The sequence below is a fragment of the Mytilus edulis genome, chromosome 10 (genome assembly GCF_963676685.1).
Source record: "Mytilus edulis chromosome 10, xbMytEdul2.2, whole genome shotgun sequence".
Taxonomy (NCBI): domain Eukaryota; kingdom Metazoa; phylum Mollusca; class Bivalvia; order Mytilida; family Mytilidae; genus Mytilus; species Mytilus edulis.
In genome coordinates, this window is record NC_092353.1 from 44681715 (window position 1) to 44689667 (window position 7953).

Here is a 7953-nt window from a genome sequence, read left to right on the forward strand (position 1 = left end):
TTGCATGTGCACTTTTAAATTGGTGGAATTTATTTTGGCGACATTGTTCTATCCGCGAAAATAAGCGAAAATTTCTAACCCGCGAAAATAACCCGCTATACGGTATTATCATATCATGTTTATGGGATTTTACTGTTACATCATTCAATGTTTGGTAGAATTCCCCTTTTACTTCCTGCGGCGTAGAGCCAACAATCAATCAATCAATCTTTTACTTCCTCGAATGCTTTATTCGTTGGTGCATAACACTCTATAATGGTCAACTTGATAACTTTCTAGAATAAAATCGAGCTGTTATTTTTCTTTCATTTATAGGTTGCCATTCCGAGAGTGTTTTTCTATTTGCTTTTGATATAACTAGGTGCTACTCCATACTCATGTCTTTGTGTTTATCCAGAATATATCATATTCTCACCGCCTCTAAGGTTGATCTTTCCTGTTCCAGTCCAACGACATTCGCTAATACCCAACACATCAATTCCATAGTTGTTTTTTCATTTACTTCCTATTATGTCTTTCCATGTGCATACATTGTTCTTACATTCCAGCATCCAACCTTAATCTGTTTTCGTGGGTGAACCAAAGGTCTTCTCCTGTTGTTAGCATTGAACCTTCTAACTGATTTCTGTTTTTTTGTTTAACCTCCGTATTTCCAATCAGAAAAGTCGTTCTTCCATCTCGTGTTTCTGTAACTTTATAGGTTTTTACAAGGATATGTTATTGGACTATCGCTCAAACCCCAACCTGATGAACCAGAGAATCTTTACACCAAGTTTCTTTCCATTAGATCAATTGCCGACCAAGGCTGTCGAGTTAAATCTACCCGCAATTTAATTTTATATCAGAGTTTTTTTCTTCTAGATGAATTGCCTTCCAAGGCTGACGACCTTCAATTAGCCGGCTATTAACCCAAGGCTCAGTGTTGAAGACCGTGCTTTGACCTATAATGGTTTACTTTTTACAAACTGTAACTTGGGTTGAGAGTTAAACCAAAACTGTCATATCAATGATGTAAACTCAATATAGCTGACTACTGAGCCTGTGACACGTTTACAATCAGTGGCATCAGAGCGGTTGTTGTAACGGTTCATCAAATATAACAGGCTTATCATTTGTACTTCTCATCAAATATGACATGCTTATCTTTTGTACTTCATATCAAGAGTGCATTTGTTTCTTACCCGAAATTTTGTCATCGATGACTATCGTTTAGTAAACGTTAAGCTGCTAGAAACAAATACATCGTTTAATAAACTTTATCGACCCCGCGTAGTCAGACAGAAATAGATTACACTCACGCACTGTAAACAAACAGGTAAAAGTGCGGGAAATAAATAACCAGGACTTTATGAAAACAACACGTGCTCGTAATTATTTAAACGACAGATGCAGAAACAAATGTATCGTTTACACGTCTCAACGATAAACGATCAACGACTACGCGACTGTTTTGCGCGTACATCGTTTATGTGAACGATGTCAACGTTGACCAAAAACTGTAAGAAACAAATGGATTAAACGACTACGCGCGTAATCGTTTACATCGTTTAGGTTAGAAACAAATGCGCTCCAAATATAACATGCTTATCATTTGTACTTCTCATCAAATATAACATGCTTATCTTTTGTACTTCATATCAAATATAACATGCTTATCATTTGAACTTAACATAAAAAACGACATGCTTATCATTTGTACTTCTCATCATATTTAACATGCTTATTATTTTGTACTTCACATCAAATATACCAAACTAATCATTTGTACTTCTCATCAAATATAATATGCTTATCATTTGTACTTCACATCAAATATAACATGCTTATCATTTGTACTTTTCATCAAATATAACATGCTTATCATTTTTTACTTCTCATCAAATATAACATGCTTATCATTTGTACTTCTCATCAAACATAACATGCTTATCATTTGTACGTCAGACGGGCGCTATATTATAAGACTTATGAGTGGCGCCAAAGTCAAAAATAATGGAAGCCTTAACCAAATACGAAATTGAAGCATGAGTTTCCGAGCATTAAACAAACGAAAATTTCGATAGATGACAAATTAGGAAGAATTAACCATAAGACGTTATGTTATTACCAGTATTTCCTTTTTGAAGATTTAACATGGTTTTGCCACAATTGACAAATACATATGCAGTATGGTAAACTATAGAAACTAGGTATAGCTGTCCCATTGGCAATTATACCATATCTCAAAAATCAACTGTTGAACAAAGAAAACATCTCTGTACATAACCATAGTAATATTTTCATATCCTATGGCATTTTAATCAGTTAATTTTCTACAAATAGCTTTGCAGTTTGTATAATATCTATTCCAGTAATTCTTCTTGGTGGGAAACATGACCCCTCTATTCCAATACAACTGCATTTACATGTCCATGCAGAACGTCTGCCTTCACAGTTACAATAACACCACTAGTTCCAGTACTTTTGTCAGAACATTTACTATACAATCTCTTCTCACTTACTTTTAATACTGTGCACGTTCTACTGCCTTCACTTTAACCTTAATACCTATGTTCAAGTAATTATGCCAGTAAATTTTCTATGCCATCTTTTTAAGCCTTCACATTTACTTTAATACCTATGTGCAATGGGGTTCATGTTGCTTAGTCTTTAGTTTTCTATGTTGTGTTATGTTTTCGATTGTTTGTCTGTTTGTCTCCTTTCATTTTTAGCCAGGCGTTGTCAGTTTATTTTCAATTTATGAGTTTGGCTGTCCATCTGGTATCTTTCGTCCTCTTTTCAAGTAATTATACCAGTCAATTTTCTATACCATCTCTTTAAGCCTTCACATATACTATTTAACTATGTTCCATTACTTCTCCCAGTGCATTTACTTCTAATACCGGTATACCATCTCTTTCCAGTAATTCTGACTTCACAGTAACCATAACATCTCTCTGTTCCAGTTCTTCTACCAGTAGTTTTACTATATATATATATATACTATGTCTTTCAAAAATTTCTTTCTAACAATTACTATCCCATATCTGTTCCAGTTCTTCGGCAGTGCATTTACTATTCCGTCTCTTTCAAATAATTTTGCCGTCACAGTAACTTTAACACCTCTGTTCCAGTACTTTAGCATTTGCAGTAACTTTAACACCACTGTCCGAGTACTTTAGCCTTCGCAGTAACTTTAACACCACTGTCCGAGTACTTTAGCCTTCGCAGGAACTTTAACACCACTGTCCGAGTACTTTAGCCTTCGCAGTAACTTTAACACCACTGTCCGAGTACTTTAGCCTTCGCAGTAACTTTAACACCTCTGTTCCAGTACTAAATATATCTGTTCTAATACTAATATCAGTATAAAAAGATAAGTATATCATCTCTTTCCAGTACATTTGACTTTACAATGACTACTCAATGACGGTTCCATAACTTCTGCCAGTATATTTACTATACTAGTACATAACATGACTTTTATACTTCTGCTTTCACTGTTACTTAAACAACTCTCTATCCTAGTTTTTTCTGCCAGAAAACGTACTGTACAAATTATTTCCAGTACATGTGCCTTCACTGTATTATTCCACCTTTGCTCCAGTACTTCTGCCAATACATTTTCTATACCATCTCTTCAAATACTTCTGTATTCACTGTTCACGGTTCCTCCGGAATGAAACATCCATCATCCAACAACAGCCACTGTGCTTTATGCTCTGGACTTTGGAAAGGCCCATACAAATGACCTTTATACGTTTATATATAATACGTGTTTGTCTCTGTAGTATTTGTATAACATTGTATTCTTTTGTGTTTTTATGCATGATATCAGACTTCTGTGAAACTGTTTGGTATATGTGTAGCTCGAAAGGAAATGTTTTGTGATTTTGAAAAGTGAAAACAAATAGTGAAATAATAATTCGCTTTTAGAAGCCATTGTTGTTCAATTTTGTCAAAATAAGCTAAGAAACATTGATAATGAATTATTCACGTGTAATGAAATATTTGACCTCATTGAATCTGTACGCATGTGAACTTCAATTTAACTCCTTAGCTAGAGATGGATAACGTATTAATTGTGCATGTCGAGTTATAACGACGATTAACATATAATTTTAATCCATAAAATGAAATTACGTAGACCTAGAAAAATCCAATTGCGGGATTTCGTTAACTCTTTTATATCTATATTTATGTTTACATCCCTTATATGGCCATCGGAGGTCTTCGAATGTCAACTCGATAGTTAATTAGATGGCGTCTATGCGACAGAATATAAGTTCCCCCATAATATTTGTTCTAAAGAAGTTTTAGCATATAACAAAAGTTCCATTGAGAACGTTCCTTATATAACATTTTATCCAATGCTATAAGAAATTTCCTTCTCAAAGGATAAAATATTACATAAGGAAAGTTCCTAATTGAACTTTTGTCATATGCTAAAAGTTCTTTGAAATATTAGCATGATTAGTATGGACAATGTTTTATATAATAAAAGTTCCAGGAATATTTGCTATATATTATAAAAGTTCCAGGAATATTTTTTATATTATAAAAGTTCTAGGAATATTTGTTATATTAAAAAAGTTCCAGGCATATTGAAATGTAAATGTAAATTTCCAATAATAAAGTACAGGCATTTTCATACCTTGTCTAGAATAAGAATCATCGTTTAAATATATAAAAAATGTATTCCTCAGACTCCATTCTTTGTATGTACTACATGTACAGTTAAATGTCATGTGAGGTGAACATTAATTAAGATGTAATCAGGTGTAAACAATCAAATGGCACTCTTTCTTTAAAGGAACAAATATTATGAAACCATATGATGTTTTAGTTCCAGGGAAAATATCTTATTAAGGTGGAATTAATATTATGTAATTTTTGTTTCAAAGAACCAAATGTATCCATAATTTGTTCCAGGGGGAACAAGTATTATGCGGAACAAATATATGTTCACATCTAGACTAAAATAGACACGAAACAAAGTTTCATATTATCGAGCCCATGCCCTGTAAATTGTTTATATTAGACTTTTTATAATTTGCATAATTTTTTTTATGACGTTATTATTAATCAATAAGGAGATGATTTGAGTCAAATCGGTGAACATGAATTTGACAGCTAGTGCCCCTTTAACAACAGTTATACTTTCTTCATGCCAAGCTAAAAATCACATTGAAAACAAATAATAATATGTCTTTTGATCGTCAATAAACACGTTCATTCTAAAATCAGTTGTTGGCAAGATATAGGGTTATGGTCTCAAACATTTTATGATGGTATAATACTTAACATTGTGCTTGGTTTTCTTATAATGAAGGTATAATCTATCAATCAGTTTAATTGAGGTCTGGAACTTGCATGTAAGTATAAATGTTAGTAGTCCTTTGTTAATCTTTGTATCATTGTCATTTTGTCAACAAGGCTGTAACTAGCCCCTTTTAATAGTGAGGCAAAATATATAAAATTTTGGGCTAGGGGTCTGGGGGCCGCTTAAGGCCCCAGTAGCTCTGGGAAAAATAACGCAAAATCGTGCATTCTGAGCGTTTCCCAGACTCTTTCTTGCATTGAAATAGCTTAATTAATTTTTAGATATTTTTTTCGATAATAAGGTCCCAAAGCAAAAACAAAGATACATTGTAATTTAAGACTTTTAGGTGTTAGAGACAACATTAAAAGACCGATATGTAGGATAAAGCAAAAATCGTAATTCTCATAATTATTGATACCGTATCTGTCTGTCTGTTCTTGTCTTGTATTGTGATTAGACTTTGGTGATTTGTTTATGACTAGATTTAAATATAGTGACATTGCAGTATTATACTTTAAGTACTAGTACTGCTTAAGTCCACACTAGGGACCATCTTCACCTTGTTTTACGATCTTTTACGGTATTACCTTTTATAGCTGACTTTGCGGTATGGGCTTTGCTCATTGTTGAAGGCCGTACGGTGACCTATAGTTGTTAATGTCTATGTCATTTTGGTCTTTTGTGGATAGTTTTCTCATTTGCAATCATACCCCATCTTCTTTTTTATATTAATGATTCTTTAAAAGTATTGTTGAAGACCATCCGGCAACTATCAAGATGAAGAGCAGGAACACAAACATTGACCATTGATCATTTGTAATTTTTTTCTATGCATTGACTTTGTGTGCGATTATGTTATCTGTTAAAGGGTCTCAACACGACTTAATGCAAGTTTAACCTTTCAATGTAAAAGGTCATATATGGCAATACCTTGGTTTTTTTCTTCAAATTATTTGATACCGGGAAATATGTGACCTTACTTTAATTCAAACCATGTCAGCTATCTAGTTTTATTTACAATAAAACACACTGTTTTGTATTCTTTGATATCAATTTCAATTATCCATGCAGAAAGGACAATTGTTTTTTGTGTCCACTGAGTAGCATCGTATGTTCTAAAAATATATTTCTCGCACAATTCTGGACATCGGTGGACATGCAACATTGCAAAACCACGTTTACAAATGAAAATCAACGCTCAGACTATAGTCATAAAGTAGGACAATAAATGAACAAAAGACAAACCTGGAACACAGAAGTACAAACAATAGACCATCAACTCTGAAAACTAAAAGGAAAATAGAAACATGGATAACGAAAAACATCCAGGGGATACACCAGAGAGTGAAGAGAACTTGTTTCTTGCAAGACACTTCCCGTGAAAACAATTTGATATGAAAGCAACCTTTTGTTTCATTTTTTTTTTTTTTTTAATTTTTTACATGAGGCATTTGCCTCATTTGCCTCAATGTAGTTTCGGCCCTGGTCAAGTTTCTTTTGTTGACTTTTCTGACATCAGGCTAGGACTTCTTTTAAACTGAGTTCTATTGTGTATTGTGCTGTGTGGTCGCAATTGGTGTCCATAAGAATACACACAACCTGTCGATAAACTATATTGCCGAAACGTACGTGAGTATTATCAAAAGGGAAATAAACAGCTTCAATCATCTCAGCACATCCATAGTAAGTATAAAATTGAGAATGGAAATGGGGAATGTGCCAAAGAGACAACAACCCGACCATAGAGCAGACAACAGCAGAAGGTCACCAACAGGTCTTCAATTCAACGAGAAATTCTCGCACCCGGAGGCGTCCTTCGGCTGGCCCCTAAACAAATATATACTGGTTCAGTGATAATGAACACCATACTAAACTCCAAATTGTACACAAGAAACTAAAAGTTAAAATGATACAAGACTAACAAAGGCCAGAGGCTCCTGACTTGGGACAGGCGCAAAAATGCGGCGGGGTTAAACATGTTTGTGAGATCTCAACCCTCCCCCTATACCTCTAGCTAATGCAGAAAAGTAAACGCATAACAACACGGACATTAAAATTCAGTTCAAGAGAAGTCCGAGTCTGATGTCAGAAGATGTAACCAAAGAAAATAAACAAAATGACAATAATACATAAATAACATCAGACTACTAGCAGTTAACTGACATGCCAGTTCCGGACCTCAATTAAACTGATTGAAAAATTATGTCTTCATCATATGAATATCAGGCACAATCCTTCCCGTGAGGGGTTTAGTATCATACTATCATAACATATATGAGAAGAACATAACCCGTGTCATGCCAACAACTGGTTTATAAATAATAAATGTGTTTAGTTCCGATGCAAAGACCTTATAAGTGAATCAATATTAACGCCAAAATATGCAATCTTTAATGACCTGACAACAGTATCGTAACTATATCCCTTCTTAATAAGTCTATTAAAATGTTTTGTTAGCTTCTGAGGTGAATACTGACATTTTTGTGCTTTATAAAGGATATTTCCATAAAATATTGGATGTGAAATACCTGAACGTATAAGAAGTCTACATGTTGAGCTATATTTACGAATGATGTCCTTATATACCGATGATAGAATTAAGAAAATGTTTTGACTAGTTTGTGATATCGAAAACCCTGGTGTAATAATTT